This window comes from Haemorhous mexicanus, chromosome 3, assembly GCF_027477595.1.
Source record: "Haemorhous mexicanus isolate bHaeMex1 chromosome 3, bHaeMex1.pri, whole genome shotgun sequence".
Lineage (NCBI taxonomy): Eukaryota > Metazoa > Chordata > Aves > Passeriformes > Fringillidae > Haemorhous > Haemorhous mexicanus.
The window spans coordinates 13,394,049-13,412,448 of record NC_082343.1 but is presented as its reverse complement, the minus strand read 5'-3'; positions in this window follow the sequence as shown (position 1 = coordinate 13,412,448).

Below are 18,400 nucleotides of genomic sequence, written 5' to 3'. Positions count from 1 at the left end.
TCACCTTCCCTGGAGGCTGCTTTCCATGAGAGAGTCTGAAACCCCAGTGCTCTTTGTAGGACAAAGTTTTCTACTTTGAAGGACTTTAGAGGTGAAGGTGGGAAGCTAATCTTCTGTTACTGACTCAGTGAGGCCATGAGCAAGACACTTCAGGCCTCTGTATTTTTCTTTGGGAAACAGAATTAAATCCTAATGCAAGCTTCCACTCAGATGCAAGCAGAACAGCCCCCCCAGTCTGATTGCAACATTGTGCAAAGGGCAAGCAAGTGGTCAAAAAGGACCACCACAAGTGTAGCCACCACTTACTTGCTTCAGCTGCATCCCTGGGCTCAACTGCCTTAGGAGGAAGCTGCAAGCATGATTCATTTTGTCTCCTCTTCATTGCTTTTTCCAAAAGCTCCATTTTCTTCCACTCTAAGTTCTTTTGAGCCAGCTTGCCCAATGTAGCACGGACCTAGGTGCAATGGAAATACAGCACAGACTGTAAGCAGAGACACACAAACCAGACACAACATCTCATCAGGAGCACAGAGTCCACAGAGTGCCACAGGCATCAATGCAGCTCCATATACATCCCAATAGTTTCAGAGGAATGTCTCCAGTCCTCACCTCAGCAATTACACACAGTGAGGTGGATCACTGTAGTGCCACAACCTTCCACTGCTGCAACTGCAGCCTATGTCAGGAAGCCCTGCTTGAAGCATGAAAGTCATAGGAGTGCTCCAAGATAGAGGAAGAGCTCACATGGCCAGTGTGCAGGCAGTTCAGTTCCTACAGGCCATGGCAGGAGAATGAAAACCATGTGCAACACCCAGCAAGGAGGGCTAATGAGCTGTTGTTTAAGACTCATGGCCAGCAATTGCAGCTGTTTCTCACTTCCTGGCTTCTGAAGGACTCAGCTCTCAAGGACTTGGTCTCTGAGACCAGCAGACCAAAAGGAGGAGTCTTGTGAAAACAAGTTGCAGAAACAAGTTGATGTTCATGAGCAGAAAACTTGAGAATGAGAGGGCTGTGAGATACAGCCACAAAGGTAACCAGGAAAAATCAAACTCTCCCATTTGATTTTGCAGCCTTGCTTACACTCAAACATTAGAATCTTTATTTCTCTGCTTCCAAGGATGCACTTTGCCCACGTTCACTAATGTGTAGCTTGCTCTGCCACTCAGAACTTCTCTAAAACAGCCTTTGCACATAAAAAAATGCTTCTGGCATGACATTAGCACCATCTCCAAACCAGTGACCTTGGCACCACTGGAAATGGCCAAGCAATTGCCCTGGAGTTGTCAAATATATTCCCAAGAGAATCCCCCACTCCCCAGGAGGGGAAGATTATGATTTTCAGTGACATTTTGGGCCAAGCACAAAACAGCCACTGGAAAGGAAGTCTGCTCATCCCTGTCCTTATCCCTTACCTTTCCAGAGGTGTCCCTCAGCTCTTTGTCCCTCTTAAGATCAGCACTTCTGGGATGATCTGTCTCCTTGGCCTGGCTCAGTGGGAGGCCTGGGAATGGAAGCAAAGGTTTTTCCTGTAAATCTCTGGCAGACTTCAAGCCCCCAAAAATGCCATGCTGGGCAACAGGCAAGACAGGTTCCAGATTGCAGAGCTCTCCTAAAACACAGAGATGTGGATTGAGAGCAGCAAGGTACAATGCCTAGACCCTCTCCCAAGGGATGGGCTACTGGCAGCAGACATGACATTGCTCTCTTGGCCAGCAGACTGAAACCTGCTGCATGACAAAGGCCTCAGCCCCTGCATGCTGGAGAGCCTCTGTGTCTGAAAGAGAAGGGCAGAGATGGAGATTGCTCTTGACAGAGATTCTTATCTGCCCTTATTCATGCTGATTTTAGTAAACATATTTCCAGTTCCTGAAAGAACTCCCAGGTTCTAATAGCTGGATGCATTTAGATCAACATTTTCTTCTCTTTGTTGGAATATTTTAGAGGACATTCAAAGAAAAGTCTAGGGTTGCAGGAGTGATACCCAAACGTAAATTGTGTTCTTGACACTAGATAATTCATTTTCCCCAAGGATTTTCATTCTAAACTGTATGAGTTTGGGCCACTTTCGGGCCAGCCTGACTAGAGGTTGATTTTCTTACTGCAAGTAGAACAATGGAGCTCATTCTGGAATACTCCCCAACAGGACTGTTAAAATTCTGAGAACCAATCATTCTATACAACAGCTTCACAGAGGATAAAATCATGAGGCAGCAAAGCAGAAAAAAAACAATGTTGCAAATCCGGATTATTTGTCCCTGTAGAATGGCCAGCTTAATAATAAAGGACAGTAAGGTCTGGGCTTTGAGGAAAGAGGGCAATGGTGGATGGAAGGCAAGGTCTTGGAAGGTAAGAGCATTTGGGAAGATGGCAGGGAAACTACAGATCCAAGGGTAACCTCCTTGAGACCATGGCAGTCAGTCAGGTCTGAAAAATGTAACAGAGGCTGCGATGAAAATCTAAAGCATCTGAAGCTCCATATTTCATGGGACAGACTTCCGGGAAGCTTCTAAAGAGCTGCACAGGGAAACATGCTCCTGCTGGCAGACACTTGAAGCAGGCCAGGCGGAAATCCTGCCCCACTTCCCCAGAGCTTCCACAGGAACAGCCTGGCCTCTGGGCTGCCCTGGGGCAGCAGGGAGCCCAGAGCCCTGTGCTCTCCAGGAATGGCTCAGCTGCACATGCAGCCTCCTGCTCCTCTCCCTGCCCCACAGCTGAGCAGCCCTACATCTCCAGGGGCACTGGCAGCAGCACAGCTCCTTGCAGGGGGCACATGCAGGGCACAAGTGTTCCCTGCCAGTGAGCGCAGCCTCTCTGGGCTGCCACAAGGCCCTTCCTCCCAACTGAGAGCAGCCCAGATCTCCCCTTACCTCTTTCTGAGGCTGATCCATGCTGCTGGGGCTCCTGGGCCAAGGCCCCCAGAGCTGGCCCCGAGCCCAGACCTCCATTCCCATGGCCGGGATCCGGCACAGGCGTCTCCAAACCGAACAGGTCTGTGAGTTCCCTTGGGAACAGAGGCATCCCAGGTCCTGTCTTACACTGAGAGCTCTTTTCCCCCTTTCTCTGGGTTTTTGTGGGAGTATCAGAAGAAGCTGTCAACCAGGTACAAAAGAAGTGAGTTACTTGAACTCACGTCTTTATAATCAGCCCTTCTAATGATTCAGGAATTCAAAGTGTATTTTAGATACTGGAAAGATTGCTTGGTTTTTTATTTTTCATGAAACTAGCATCATTTTAATTTCTCTGAACAATATAGAGCTGCAAAGCCAAGAGAGAAGAGCTCCACTTGATGTGCTGCTCACTGCCTCCCCACTACTACAGGATCACTTTCCTTCCAAACAGTTGGGAATTCACAGTGCTCTCTAGAATCTGACACTGGCAACGAAGTAATTGTTTTCAAAAGTAGTTTTCCAGACCTCTGTTTCTGTATTTCCCACTCAATTCTAGGTCGGGTTTTGCAGTTTTGGGGATTTTTTATATTACTCTTTACAACAAAAGAAGTTCTGGGACACAAACAATGGAAACACGCGTTAGATGCAAAAGCAGCTTTGCTTTCTCCATTAGATGTGCCCAGTATTCTCTGAGCCTGTATTTGTAAGGCACAAAGTGCTCATCCCAAATCTCCACTTTTACTCTACTTGTTCCAGGGGTTTATTCTCTGCTTTCTTTTCAGGAGAGACCCCCAAAGCCAAACAAACACGACCTATCTCAAAACATTTCTGATCTTGGCTAATACAGACAATTCAAAATATCCTTAATGGAAATAGCTGATGGCTGGTCATTCTCAAATAATCCCCAACAGAGCTGTGAGACCTAGGAGAACTAATTCTTTACATGGCTTCACAGAGGATAAAATCATGTGTCAGCCAAGCACTATGAGAGGGATACCTGTCTCAAAGCTGGATTCTTTAACCCTGCAGAATGCTCTGGTCAATAACAAAAGTAAGAAACGAAATGATAAATGACATAAATCATTTCTAGTCCAGAATTAATGCGAAAAAAAAAGGTGCATTACTTACTGAGTAATACTAATTCCTTAGCTGCATTAAGCATTCCACTTGCATACCAGCAATGAAGGAGTCATTCCAAAGGGGCCATATCCAGGATTTGGCAGAACTAACCCTAAGCCAAGGAACCAGGGGATCTGATCCCTTTCTCTGCATCAGCAGAATTCTTTCCTCAACTCTCATCTCTCCTATCATTACAAACCCAGAGATGCCAAAGGAACAACAACAGTGTCAATGAGGGTGTCCAACTTGAAAGCATTGCCTGTCCCAGATGCACCAGACACAGCAGTTTGTCTGGCACAATTCCACTTGTCAGGGATCAGGCAAGGCAGGGACATGCACAAGGCAGAAGGCATCTCCTGCCCCAGCCTCAGCCTGCAACACTGACCCAGGCAGAGACAGCTGGGGAAGAGATTTGTCATTGTGAGCCTGCCATAGGTGGCTTTGGACTTGTGCTATCAGAGGATGACAAACTCACACCCTGCCTAGGCTGCATCCATTTGGAAGTCTCCTTCCCTACATTGGAAAATGCCAAAGGACTTTCTGTCAGATGAGGTTTCCCTATTGCTGCCAGTGCCAAACCAGGCAATGTCCATGAATCTCCTTCACATCTCAGAGGGTTCAGATCAGAAACAGCCCAAAGGAAAGGTTTACTCCTTCAAAAGTGGGAGGACAGAGTGGGAACACTTCTCATTTCCTGCTAAATGCCTTCCTGTTCTATTCTCATTTTGACACTAGAAAGGCTACATGGAGATAAAAGGAATGTGCAGGATGGAGAGGAACGTTTCCTTTTCCTGCACTGCATTTCCAGGACCCCAAGGCACCACTCCAGCTCCTGCCCCTCAACAGTTCACATTGGAGGAATTTTCACTGCACCACTGGAACAACTCCCACTGACTGGGCTCTGGGAGAGTCCACTGAACCCGTCAAGGAATTGAAATGAATTTAAACCAATTTTTAAAAGAATGGGTTTCAACCAATCTCTCCAAATGTCACCCCTGAGTCAAGACTAGATATGTCATTTTAAGACAGACACGCCCTGTACCTACCTGCATGTTCAGAGGACTTCTCTTGGCTCCTGCTGCTGGATCCTGACCTGGAGAAAATGGAGGACAAAAGAACATATGAGGAGGTAGAAAGAGAAGGGAGGGAATGGGTGCACCATGAAACAAGGCAAACCTTCTTAGCATGGTCACTCTGATGAAGGAGGAAATGCAACACAAAAACCCAAAGAGGATGCAAGACTGATTAATTGTCCTTAAGCTTTCAGTTGCTGCAGTCACACAGAGCTGGCCAAGCTCTGGCTGAAATAATAGCCAAATCCAGCGGGGAACCCATCCTGAGGTGCTTTCAAGCCCTGCGTCCTCTTCCCCACCACCACCTCTGCTCTTGGGGGCATTGCTGTTGGGTTTGACATTGTGCTGGATCATCATAGATGGGCAAAATGCTGAATACAAAGAATTTCCCTAAATAGATGGGACAGCTGACTGGGCAAAATGACCACAGGAGATGGGAAGAGTCAGGTGAACAGCACACTGGAGCAGCAGACACCTTGGCTTACCTCATCTCCCGAGACTCCTGCAAATCCAGCTGGGGAGAGCTGCACAAAGACCCTGCAGCACTGCCAACAAGGAGACTTCCTGCCTTGCGTATTGGGGGGATTAAAGGCAGTCCCAGTGACCCCTTCTTCATTTCCCCACCACTGGCATATGGCAAGGAAGCCTGGAAAGGGTAGAACACAGTGCTCAGATCAAGCATCCAGCCTTGCCCCCATTCATTCCTCAAGATATTTAGATATGTCCCACAACTGGGACCTGGCAGAAATAAACAAGTCAAACTGATGGAGCAGATTGGCACAGGATGGGGAATGCAAAGGGAACTCGTGAGGGATAAACTCTGTCCCATATTTGACACCTCTCCCCTCATGCTCACTCCTCTGTGAGAGTGGCTGCATTCCCTGCTGGCATCCCCATGTTTAACATCAAGATGTTCTGGGGTGCCAGTGCTTCCTCTGGCCTTTTGGATGGCATGGCAGTGGGTTTAGATCGCTGTTCTCTCCCTGCCCCTAAGGTGTCTCACAGCCAGTGCTGATCTCCAGCCATGGCCCCACAAAGCCATTCTGCAGGATGTCAAAACTGTTTTTCTCAAGCCCCTCATTCCTTCTGCTGCTGCTGCCCTTCCCTCCTACACTTCCCCAGCAGCCTTTGAGCCCAGATGCTGCTGAGCTCTCGCGATGCTCGCTGCTCTCCAGCTCCCACACACCCATCATCTCTGGCTCACTGGCATTTAGGAAGTTCAGCAGAGCTCCCTGCCCTGCTGCTCTCTGCAAGCTCTCTGCCTGCCCACGTTGTTCCAGGGCCCCCATGCCATGGCCAGGAATAGGGCTGGAGGCAGCAGGGGTAGATGCACACCCATCCTAAGTATCCTATCATTTCTGGCCCAGCTAAAGAGCCAAATCAGGACTTGTTCAAAGTTCATTGCAAGGGTCAATCCCTGCCAGGGATGCACTGGGCCCTTTCTCTTCAAGGCTGAAATCAAGTAGCCAAGCCTTTGGTTGGACATTGTGTCTACCAAAGCTGTTGTTCATCTGCCTCCTCCTACACCCCACGGCAAACCCAGAACAACTGCAGGTCCTGGCCCTGCTGCAAAGGCAATTGAGTGCCTGGGCTCTGGGCTGCTCTCCCCATGGCCACCTCCCATCCCTTCCCCCTGGACAAAGCCATGCCACAGCACACAGCTGCCCAGAAGCTGATGGAGTCTGGAAATACCATCCGAGGCAACTGTGCAGAGGGCATGGCTGTACAACTCACTAGATGAGACAATCTGACTTGGCAGAATCCAGCAAACTCCTTTTTCCATCCAAGGCAACAAAGCTGACAAAAAACACCACCAAGACATAAAGATGCTTCATAGATACCCATAGGTTCCTAAATGGAGAAGCATTGCTTTTCCGGATTGCACAATTTTAGCTGCTCTGACAGCTTGTTGGTGTTTTCTCAGCCATAAGATGGAGGAGGAACCATAACAGAGCCCAGTCATCATTCAATGACCTCTCCTGTTATTGATACATTCTGAGGACATGAAGTCTGCATTTCAGACTCATTGAAAAGACAGCTTGAAGCACAGTGTCCAGCTGAGCTCTTCCTTGGCTCAGCTCCTGCACTGGGCTCACAGCAGAGGAAAAGTTCTCCAAGCTCTGCCTACAGCACATAAATTGAAATTCTACCACTCAGGACTTAGGTTTGCCTCCCCTTACCTTAAGTGCTTTTCTCTCTGAAGTCTGCTCCTGGCTGCTTCTTCTGATATCATTGTAGCCAGAGCTATATTTCCCTGTCTCTTTCTCTCCATTAAACATCACGCTTGGCTTGATGGAAGAAGAGCTCTCACGGATGGGAGGCAAGGGCTTGGAGGGAAGGAGTGCAGAGGGACGTGTCTGGGGAAGATTCTTGGAGATACTACAGTAGGTCAGGCCTGCAAAGTGGAGACATAATGTAACAGAGTCCACAAAGTAAATCTAAAGCATCTGAAGCTCTGTACTTCATGGGACACATTTCCTGGAAACTACTAAACAGCTGAAAGCCAGGGGGAATATCCTGAAACACTTCCCCAGAGCTCCCACAGGAACAGCCTGGCCACTCGGCTGCCCTAGGACAGCAGGGAGCCCAGAGCCCTGTGCTCTCCAGGAATGGCTCAGCTGCACATGCAGCCTCCTGCTCCTCTCCCTGCCCCACAGCTCAGCAGCCCTACATCTCCAGGGGCACTGGCAGCAGCACAGCTCCTTGCAGGGGGCACATGCAGGGCACAAGTGTTCCCTGGCAATGAGCACAGCCTCTCTGGGCTGCCACAGGACCCTTCCTCCCAACTGAGAGTAGCTCACATCCAACCTCACATTATTTTGAGGCTGAGCCATGCTCACAAGGCAAGAAGTGAGTTGGGTGAACTCTCACCTTAACAATCAAAACATCTAATGGATAAGGCATCCAAGGATTTTTTTCTAAGTATTCTGAAGATCGTTCTGGTTTTAGTTTTCATGAAACTAGCCTCAATAGAATTCCCCTGAACTGTATGGAGTTGGCAAGCCAGGAGGGAAAAGCTTCTACGGCTTTGCTCATGTGTTGCTCATTGCTCATCTACTACTTTGAAATTCCTTTCCTTCAGAACTGTTGGCAATCACAGTGGTCTCCAGAATTTGACAATTACACCTAGGAAGTAATTACTTTCCAAAGCTACTGTTCATGGCTCTGGTTTCTGTAACTCCCACTCAGTTCTGGGTTGGGTTTGGTTGATTGCTTTTATTTCTCTTCACAACAGAGGAAGTGCTGACACATAAACAATGGCACCTCATGTTGGAAGAAGCTTTGCAATCCACGTTGCATGCCCCCAGTATTCAAGGAGTCAGTATCTGCAGGGAAAAAACTGGCCACCCAATTGCAAATTGCCACTTTTATTTGCTTCATTATTCCAGGGAGTTTTTTTTCCTTGCTTTGTTTCCTGCCAAAACACCCAAAACCAACATAAAACATGACCTGCTTCAAAACATTTCTGATTTTGGCTAAAACCGTCAATTCAAAATTTTCTTCATGGAAACAGTGGAGGGTATGTCATTCTGAAATACTCTCCAACAGAACTGCTAACACTCACAGAGTTAATTCTTTATGTGGTTTCACAATGGATACTATCATGTGGTATCCAAGCTGTTAGAAGGAAACACCCATCTTAAAACTGGATATCTTTCCCATTGTAAAATGTCCCGGTCAGTAATAAATAGACATAGGCAAGGATTAATGAGATAGGTAATTCCTGGCCCAGAATGAATCCAGAATAAATTGGCAACTTTTTTGAGGAGCAATACTCCTCACTAGCTGCATTAAGCATTCCACTTGCATACCAGCAATGAAGGAGTCATTCCAAAGGGGCCATATCCAGGATTTGGCAGAAGCAGCCCTAAGCCAAGGAACCAGGGGATCTGATCCCTTTCTCTGCATCAGCAGAATTCTTTCTTCCACTCTCATCTTTCCCATCATTACACACCCAGAGATGCCAAAGGAACAACAACAGTGTCCATGAGGCTTCCAACTTGAAAGCATTGCCTGACCCAGAGGCACCATAGACAGCATTTTGTCTGGCACAATTCCACTTGTCAGGGATCAGGCAAGGCAGGGACAGGCACAAGGCAGAAGGCATCTCCTGACCCCCAGCCTCAGCCTGCACCACTGACCCAGGCAGAGACAGCCGGGGAACAGATTTGTCATTGTGAGCCTGCCATAGGTGGCTTTGGGCTTGTGCTGTCAGAGGATGACAAACTCACACCCTGCCAAGGCTGCATCCATTTGGAAGTCTCCCTCTCCCTCATTGGAAAATGCCAAAGGACTTTCTGTCAGATGAGGTTACCCTATTGCTGCCAGTGCAAAACCAGGCAATGTCCATGAATCTCCTTCACATCTCAGAGGGTTCAGATCAAAAACAGTTCCAAGGAAAGGTTTACTCCTTCAAAAGTGGGAGGACGGAGTGGGAACACTTCTCATTTCCTGCTAAATGCCTTCCTGTTCTATTCTCATTTTGACACTAGAAAGGCTACATGGAGATAAAAGGAATGTGCAGGATGGAGAGGAACGTTTCCTTTTCCTGCACTGCATTTCCAGGACCCCAAGGCACCACTCCAGCTCCTGCCCCTCAACAGTTCACATTGGAGGAATTTTCACTGCACCACTGGAACAACTCCCACTGACTGTGCTCTGGGAGAGTCCACTGAACCCGTCAAGGAATTGAAATGAATTTAAACCAATTTTTAAAAGAATGGGTTTCAACCAATCTCTCCAAATGTCACCTCAGAGTCAAGACTAGATATGTCATTTTAAGACAGACACGCCCTGTACCTACCTGCATGTTCAGAGGACTTCTCTTGGCTCCTGCTGCTGGATCCAGACCTGGAGAAAATGGAGGACAAAAGAACATATGAGGAGGTAGAAAGAGAAGGGAGGGAATGGGTGCACCATGAAACAAGGCAAACCTTCTTAGCATGGTCACTCTGATGAAGGAGGAAATGCAACACAAAAACCCGAAGAGGATGCAAGACTGATTAATTGTCCTTAAGCTTTCAGTTGCTGCAGTCACACAGAGCTGGCCAAGCTCTGGCTGAAATAATAGCCAAATCCAGCAGGGAACCCATCCTGAGGTGCTTTCAAGCCCTGCGTCCTCTTCCCCACCACCACCTCTGCTCTTGGGGGCATTGCTGTTGGGTTTGACATTGTGCTGGATCATCATAGATGGGCAAAATGCTGAATACAAAAAGGTTTACTTAAACACATGGGACAGCTGACTGGGCAAAATGACCACAGGAGATGGGAAGAGTCAGGTGAACAGCACACTGGAGCAGCAGACACCTTGGCTTACCTCATCTCCTGAGACTCCTGCAAATCCAGCTGGGGAGAGCTGCACAAAGACCCTGCAGCACTGCCAACAAGGAGACTCCCTGCCTTGTGCATTACGGGGATGAAAGATTTTCCAAATGCCCCCTTCTTCGTTTCCCCACCACTGGCATATGGCAAGGAAGCCTGGAAAGGGTAGAACACAGTGCTCAGATCAAGCATCCAGCCTTGCCCCCATTCATTCCTCAAGATATTTAGATATGCCCTTAACTGGCACTTGGCAGGAATTCACAAGTCAAACTGATGGAGCAGATTGGCACAGGATGGGAATGCAAAGGGAACTCGTGAGGGAGAGACCATGTCCCATATTTGACATCTCTCCCCTCATGCTCATTCCCCTGCAAGTGTGGCTGCATTCTCAGCTGGCATCCCCATGTTTGACATCAAGATGTTCTGGAGTGCCACTGCCTCCACTGGCCTTTTCGATGGTATGGCAAGGGTTTAGATCAATGTTCTCTCCCTGCCCCTAAGGTGTCTCACAGCCAGTGCTGATCTCCAGCCATGGCCCCACAAAGCCATTCTGCAGGATGTCAAAACCTGTTTTTCTCAAGCCCCTCATTCCTTCTGCTGCTGCTGCCCTTCCCTCCTACACTTCCCCAGCAGCCTTTGAGCCCAGATGCTGCTGAGCTCTCGCGATGCTCGCTGCTCTCCAGCTCCCACACACCCATCATCTCTGGCTCACTGGCATTTAGGAAGTTCAGCAGAGCTCCCTGCCCTGCTGCTCTCTGCAAGCTCTCTGCCTGCCCACGTTGTTCCAGGGCCCCCATGCCATGGCCAGGAATAGGGCTGGAGGCAGCAGGGGTAGATGCACACCCATCCTAAGTATCCTATCATTTCTGGCCCAGCTAAAGAGCCAAATCAGGACTTGTTCAAAGTTCATTGCAAGGGTCAGTTCCTGCCAGGGATGCACTGGGCCCTTTCTCTGCAGGGCTGAAATCAAGTAGCCAAGCCTTTGGTTGGACATTGTGTCTACCAAAGCTGTTGTTCATCTGCCTCCTCCTACACCCCACGGCAAACCCAGAACAACTGCAGGTCCTGGCCCTGCTGCAAAGGCAATTGAGTGCCTGGGCTCTGGGCTGCTCTCCCCATGGCCACCTCCCATCCCTTCCTCCTGGACAAAGCCATGCCACAGCACACAGCTGCCCAGAAGCTGATGGATTCTGGAGATACCATCCGAGGCAACTGTGCAGAGGGCATGGCTGTACAATTCACTAGATGAGACAACCTGACTTGGCAGAATCCAGCAAACTCCTTTTTCCATCCAGAGCAACAAAGCTGACAAAAAACACCACCAAGACATAAAGATGCTTCATAGATACCCATAGGTTCCTAAATGGAGAAGCATTGCTTTTCCGGATTGCACAATTTTAGCTGCTCTGACCGCTTGTTGGTGTTTTCTCAGCCATAAGATGGAGGAGGAACCATAACAGAGCCCAGTCATCATTCAATGACCTCTCCTGTTATTGATACATTCTGAGGACATGAAGTCTGCATTTCAGACTCATTGAAAAGACAGCTTGAAGCACAGTGTCCAGCTGAGCTCTTCCTTGGCTCAGCTCCTTCACTGGGCTTACAGCAGAGGAAATGTTCTCCAAGCTCTGCCTACAGCACATAAACTGAAAATTTATCACACTGGACTTAGCTTAGACTCCTTACCTTAACTGCTTTTCCCTCTGAAGTCTGCTCCTGGATTTTTCTACTGTCCTCATCATAGCTGCTGACATTTTTGCCATTCTCCTGCTCTCTGCTCAATATCTGGCTTGGCATGACTAAAACAGAGCTCTTCTGGATGGGAGGCAATGGCTTCAATGGAATGGGCATAGAGGGCCTTGCCAGGGAAAACCTCTTGGCAAGAGGGTAGGCAGTCAGGCCTGCAAAGGGGAGACACAAAATGTATCAGAGACTGCAATGCAAACCTAAAGCATCTCAAGCTCTGTATTTCATGGGACAGATTCCTTAGAAGCTTCTAAAGAGCTGCACAGGGAAACATGCTCCTGCTGGCAGACACTTGAATCAGGCCGGGGAAAAACCCTGAGCCTCTTCCTCAGGGGTACCACAGAAACAGCCTGGTTGATGCCAAACTCATTCCATTTCTCTTTACAATAAAGAAAGTGCTGGCACATGAACAATGACAGCCCATGTTAGGAGTAAAAGAATCTTTGCACTCCTATTATGTATTTCTAGCATTCAAGCACCCAAATCTGTACAGAACTAATTAGCTTCAAACATTCTGTTTTTGCTCAGCCTCACTGACCCATGGGTTATTTCCCTGCTATCTTTTGTGCAGAGACCCCAATCTACATAAACATAACTTGCCGCAAAAAATTTCTGATTATGGCACTATATAAGAACTCTTTTCTTTTAATTAAGAGGACACTGTAGAATAGCAAGATCATTTCTTAAACCACAACAGTAAAGGTTTAATGAGATAAGTAAATGATAATAAAAAATTAATTGAGAAAAATGTCACCTTACTTACTGAGCAATACTACTACAGACCAGCATTTAAGCATTGCAGCTGCATACCAGCAACGAGGCAGTCATTCCAAGCAGGACATAGCCAGGATTTGACAGAAGCAACCCTAAGCCAAGGAACCAGGGGATCTGATCCCTTTCTCTGCATCAGCAGAATTATTTCTTCCACTCTCATCTCTCCCATCATTACACACCCAGAGATGCCAAAGGAACAACAACAGGCTTCCAACTTGAAAGCATTGCCTGTCCCAGAAGCACCAGACACAGCAGTTTGTCTGGCACAATTCCACTTGTCAGGGATCAGGCAAGGCAGGGACAGGCACAAGGCAGAAGGCATCTCCTGCCCCCCAACCTCAGCCTGGAACACTGACCCAGGCAGAGACAGCTGAGGAAGAGATTTGTCATTGTGAGCCTGCCATAGGTGGCTTTGGGCTTGTGCTGTCAGAGGATGACAAACTCACACCCTGCCTAGGCTGCATCCATTTGGAAATCTCCCTCTCCCTCATTGGAAAATGTCAAAGGACTTTCTGTCAGATGAGGTTTCCCTATTCCTGCCAGTGCAAAACCAGGCAATGTCCGTGGATCTCCTTCACATCTCAGAGGGTTCAGATCAGAAACAGCCCAAAGGAAAGGTTTTCTCCTTCAAGGGCAGATGGAAGGAGTGGGAATATTTCTCATTTCCTGCTAAATGCCTTCCTTTTTCTACTAATTCTGACATTATAAAAGCTACATGGAGATAAAAGGCATGTGCAGGATGGAGAGGAACGTTTCCTTTTCCTGCACAGCATTTCCAGGACCCCAAGGTACCACTCCAGCTCCTGCCCCTCAACAGTTCACACTGGAGGAATTTTCACTGCACCACTGGAGAACACTCTCAGTGACTGGGCTCTGGGAGAGTCCACTGAGCCCATCAAGGAATTGAAATGAATTTAAAGAAAGTTTTACATGAATGGGTTTTAACCAAGTCTTCTAAATGTCACCCCTGAGTCAAGACTAGATATGTCAGTTTAGGACAGACATGCCCCATACCTACCTGCACGTTCCAAGGACTTCTCTTGGCTTCTGCTGCTGGATCCTGACCTGGAAAAAATGGAGGACAAAAGAACATGTGAGGAGGTAGAAGGAGAAGGAAGGGAATGGGTGTACCACGAAAGCAGGCACACCTACTTAGCATGGTCACTTCTATGAAGCAGCAAATGTAACTCATAAATCACAAGAGGATGCAAAGCTGATAAATTGTCCTAAAGCATTCAGTTGCTGCAGTCACATAGAGCAGGCTAAGCTCCGGCTAAAACACAGCAGTCATTCTTCAACTTGCATCAGAACTCCCCAACACTGCTGTCTCTCCTTTTGGAGCTAAGTGGTCCCTAAAGCCTCTCTGAAGCAGCAAGAGTTGCTGGGCTGAGACACGAGTCTGTATGGAGGGCAGCTACTTTGGTACTGCTGCCCAAGCTTGACTTTGCCTGCTTGTGCCTTGCACTGGCAACAGCCTCGTGCTACATGTGGTCAGAGCACTGCTGTCTCCTGAGAATGATATTACACCTCCTGGCTCTTTCCAGAACAAAATGGCTTTTTCCAACTCAGCTGCTAGGGAAGGATGTTCACAATGCACTTTCAAAGCCCTACCAAAGATTTCCAATTGGAATGATACTTCTGTGACTCCCTCTTTATGGCTATCACTCGGATAAGCTACACAGCTACATTTTCTCACACATATCTAAGCCAAGATCTTTCCATCAGGTAGAGTCCTATGGCTCTTCTCTAGCACCTTGCCCTCTTTGACCTTAAGCCCAGATCTAAACATTAAAGATCAATCAGAAGAGACATCGATATCTCAAAATTTATCGGGGATCTCATTTCACAGTGGAGGCCCAGGCACAGAGAAACTACAGCTGATGCTTACAGAAGCAGCACCTGAATTTGCAAACACCTCTCCAACAGCCAATATTTGCCCATGCATCTTCTCCTGGCTGCAGAATTTAACAGTCAAGGATCACAGCATTCAAAATTCTGCAGGATCCAGATCCATGCAAAACAGATCCCAAATGATCCCACAACAATTACAGAGGGAATCAATCGGCAAGTCCAGCAGAGGACCCTTCTGGAGGTGCTTTCAAGCTCTGCCTCCTCTTCCCCACCACCACCTCTGCTCTTGGGGGCATTGCTGTTGGGTTTGACATTGAATGGGCAAAATGGTGAATACACAGAATACTTGCCTAAATATATGGGAGATTGTGGAAAATCACCTCAGGAGATGGGAAGAGGGAGGTGAACAGCACACTGGAGCAGCAGACACCTTGGCTTACCTCATCTCCCGGGACTCCTGCAAATCCAGCTGGGGAGAGCTGCACACGGACCCAGCAGCACTGGGAACAGGGAGACTTCCTGCCTTGCGTATTGGGGGGATCAAAGGCAGTCCCAATGACCCCTTCTTCATTTCCCCACCACTGGCATATGGCAAGGAAGCCTGGAAAGAGTAGAAAAAGGATCCAGATTTGCAACATTCCTAACTCAAAACATTCAGGTATGCCCTCAACTGAGACCTGGCAGGAAAGGACAAGTCTAACTGATATTGCTGCTGGGTCCAGCACGAGGAATGCAAAGGTAACTGGTGAGGGAGAGACCAAATCACACATTCGACACCACTCCCCTCATGCTCACTCCTCTGCAAGTGTGGCTGCATTCCCAGCTGGCATCCCCATGTTTGACATCAAGATGTTCTGGGGTGCCAGTGCTTCCTCTGGCCTTTTGGATGGCATGGCAGTGGGTTTAGATCGCTGTTCTCTCCCTGCCCCTAAGGTGTCTCCCAGCCAGTGCTGATCTCCAGCCATGGCCCCACAAAGCCATTCTGCAGGATGTCAAAACCTGTTTTTCTCAAGCCCCTCATTCCTTCTGCTGCTGCCCTTCCCTCCTACACTTCCCCAGCAGCCTTTGAGCCCAGATGCTGCTGAGCTCTCGCGATGCTCGCTGCTCTCCAGCTCCCACACACCCATCATCTCTGGCTCACTGGCATTTAGGAAGTTCAGCAGAGCTCCCTGCCCTGCTGCTCTCTGCAAGCTCTCTGCCTGCCCAGGATGCTCCAGGGCCCCCATGCCATGGCCATGAACTGGGGCTGAAGGCACTGGGGGTAGATGCACACCCATCCTTGGTATCCCATCATTTCTGGCCTAGCTAAACAGCCAAATCTGGACCTGTACAAAGTTCACTGAAAGGGTCAGTTCCTGCCAGGGGAAAGGTCTCAGAGCTCTGCCAATAGGACACAAATGGAAAATTTACCCCACTGGACTTAACTTGGTCTCCTTACCTTAGTTCCTTTTCTCTCTGAAGTGAGCTGTTTCTGTCTAATCTCCTGATCCAAGCCGGTGCCAGGTTTCCCAGTCTCCTGCTCTCCATGGAACATCTTGCTTGCCATGGGAGAAGTAGAGCTCTTGGGGATGGGAGGCAACGGCTTGGAGGGAAGGAACATAGATGGACTTGCCAGGGAAAACTTCTTGGCAAGAGGGTAGGCAGTCAGGCCTGCAAAGGGGAGACACAAAATGTATCAGAGACTGCAATGCAAACCTAAAGCATCTGAAGCTCCATATTTCATGGGACAGATTCCTTGGAAGCTTCTAAAGAGCTGCACAAGGAAATATGCTCCTCCCTGGCCGAAACTTGAATCAGGCCAGGCGAAAATCCTGCCCCACTTCCCCAGAGCTAGCACAGGAACAGCCTGGCCTCTGGGCTGCCCTGGGACAGCAGGGAGCCCAGAGCCCTGTGCTCTCCAGGAATAGCTCAGCTGCACATGCAGCCTCCTGCTCCTCTCCCTGCCCCACAGCTGAGCAGACCTACATCTCCAGGGGCACTGGCAGCAGCACAGCTCCTTGCAGGGGGCACATGCAGGGCACAAGTGTTCCCTGGCAATGTGCACAGCCTCTCTGGGCTGCCACAAGACCCTTCCTTCAACAGAGAGTAGTCCAGATCCAACCTCACCTCTGTGTGAGGCTGAGCCATGCTCACAAGAAAAGGAGTGGGTTCAGTGAACTCCCAGCTTTATCATCAATGCATTGAAGGATGAGAAATTCAAGGGGTTTTTTTAATTTTTGAGACAATATCTTTGGTTTTATTTTTCGTGGAACTACCCTATGTTCAATTACTATAAATAGTATTGGGTTAGCAAGACTGAAAGGAAAGATAGAAGGCTCCAACGGTAAAAGGGGAACAAAGATTCCTTCTTGAGGCTTGCCTTCTGTGAATCCACAAGAGAAACCCACACAGCTGTGACTGCTAGTTCAGCAAACCACAAAGACTTGTCAGCCACCAGGCAGGCCTTATTGGTGTTTCCGTAGCACCGTAATACCATCCTCAATGTTCAACCAAATCAGCAAGCAGAGGAAGAACAGGAAATTTATCTGTAGTGAAACCCAACATTGATGGCAAAGAAAGCAACAGGATTTGCATCTCATGACCATCTCCAATTTGGGCTTAGTTGTGGCCACAGCCCCTCTCCTGGCGGACACTATGAGGGATTTGGCCACTGTCAAAAAGGACAAAGCAGCATAAACTAACGAGACAATACTGTGCTACCATGGGTGTCCTTGCAGGATCATCTGTAGATGTCAGCCACCTACACAGAGCCAGCACTGACCACCACGGACCAGTTGTCCCTGAAATCTGGGGGGATTGTTTTTCCATTTGGCTCTGGCCTTATAGTTCCCTTCTCTCCTCACCTTTCCCTTCCGTGGTCTTGCCTTTTCTAGTAAAGTCCATCTCCAAACCCGTGCTTCTGCCAGGCAGAAGTGTCTGGGTTTGAATCTGGGATTGCTCTCGCAGTTGGCAGCGACGGGAGCTCGGTACCCAGCCTTAGAACAAGGCCGGGTGACTCCAATCGCCAGCGCTCGGCACAGAGAGGCAGAGCCAGACGCGTCTGCTGCCGCTGTGGCCGTGTCAAGCACAACCTTCAGCAGCCCAGCCTGGGGCTGCCCCTTTGTGACACGCTCCCCATGGATCTGTCGTTTCCATGGCTGCAAAACCCCACCCCAACTCCATCCCCTTCCATGCCCTCCTCAAGGGCAGCCAGGCCTAAGCCCAGCCTGGCCTGAGGGTTTCACACTATCTAGGATGTAGGCCCTCTCCAAAGCTGCTTTTCAAGGCCTTTAATTCTGTAATTCCCACTCGGTTCTGGGTTGCAGCTTCTTGGTGTGGGATTTTGTTTAATTCTCTTCTCATCAAAGTACTGGGACTAAGACAATGGCACTGGGCGGTGGAAGTAAAAGCAACTTTGCACTCCCCAGTGGATGACCCCAAAATTCCATTGGCCAAGAGCTGTGGGGAAAAAATTCACCATCTAAACACTCCTCTTTGCTCTACTTCATTGTTCCAGGGGTTTATTTCCTACTTTCTTTATTGCAGAGACATCCAAACCCAACAAAAACATGATCTGCCTGAAAACATTTCTGATCCTGGCAGTTCCTGACAATTCCAAATTTTCTTAATGTAAATAGCATGGGGCAG